At 40.8% G+C, this 1,466-nt stretch overlaps 1 pseudogene; it reads left to right on the top strand.

Moving 5' to 3' along the window:
* Positions 1-708: 708 nt before the first annotated feature.
* Positions 709-1,185, top strand: LOC124895134 (annotated as a pseudogene).
* Positions 1,186-1,466: the final 281 nt, after the last annotated feature.

Here is a 1,466-nt window from a genome sequence, read left to right on the forward strand (position 1 = left end):
TACAGTAATGATGACAAAGATGATAAGAACTAAGGTAAAGTGATTGAATAAATATAATGTACAGGTTGTCACAAGTTCTAGTAAGTGTAGTCCACTCCTATTATAATTTATTCACTTGTTTCTAATTTTTATTGAGCTCCTATATCATATGTGATTATCTACAGCTTTTCAAACTCAGTACATATTTTGTACTAATGTCCCCCATGGGGGACCTACATTTCATGTTGCAGGCACAGGTACCTCAGCTCATACACCGCACAAGTAGGAGTCAGGATATCCAGCTGCTTTTGGTGAGCTCCAGTTTGCTTCAGGTCTTTCCATGTCATATCCAGTCACTTTTGGTATTTTATAGAAGTTAGTTATATGGTGGGGTGTGACCCGACCTTAGTTAAACTCTGTGTATTATCTAGAGTCTTTGTAGAGCTAATGTACAGTCATGGTAGTATTTTGTTAATAGACGTGATGGCTCCAATGGCCAAGTATTGTATATACATATATATATGTGTGCTTGAGCTTATACAGGTGATTATTTCCTTTTATATGCGATATGATGTTGTTCGAATTTCGGGTTGTCATAGAGGAATGCATCGGAAGTATAAGGTGATGATCTGGTTCTCCCAGTCTTCCTCGGTTACGTGTGCCAGTCCGCCCCAATAGGATTTGAGGCATGACACTTGTGGTGTTGAACTTGACTTGTTAACTGCAGAAATGGAGTCATCTAAAGAGACAGGTTGTCGAGCTCCAGAAGACCCCGTCCTCTGCATCAACGACTGTGATTTTTTCGGTAGTGCAGCTACGATGCATATGTGTTCCATGTGTCAAACAGACATGATACTACTAAAGCAGGAACATGCAAAGCTTGCAGCTGCATCCAGCAAAGACGTCGTATGCTAAAGCTCAAGCAGCGATGATTCAGAACTTGCTCTTTCAGGTGTCGCGGTTGCATCTGCAGATTTAGCCTCTCAGATTTCACAAGTGAAGTCAAAAGAGGGTTTGAAAAAGTGCACAGCTTGTCGTAAGCTTGTGGGATTAACGGGGTTCAGTTGCGAATGTGGTGATCTTTTCTGCGCAGTTCATCATTATTCAGACAAACACAACTGCCCGTTTGATTATAGGAATGCTGGTCAGAATGCAATAGGAAAAGCAAATCCTATCATCGTAGTAGAAAAGCTTAACAAGATCTAACAAGCACCTATCGAAAGGTTGTATGAACTGAAGCAATGTCCATCTTTCGATAAGTTGGCCTCGTCTTACTGGGTGACGATTAAAGTTTTACATGGGAGTAGGGGTGGGGGGTACCCTAGAGCCAAGATAATCCTGGTGTGCAAGTTGTTTATGATCATGGTGCACATTTTCATGGAATTTGTTCTTGTTTTGTCCCCATTTCTGGGCTCCTTGTCTAGTACAATATGCATAATGTAGGTCATCTTGATGAATTACACATTTATACATCCGCGTTTTGAAAT

Source organism: Capsicum annuum, unplaced genomic scaffold (assembly GCF_002878395.1).
Source record: "Capsicum annuum cultivar UCD-10X-F1 unplaced genomic scaffold, UCD10Xv1.1 ctg80131, whole genome shotgun sequence".
Lineage (NCBI taxonomy): Eukaryota > Viridiplantae > Streptophyta > Magnoliopsida > Solanales > Solanaceae > Capsicum > Capsicum annuum.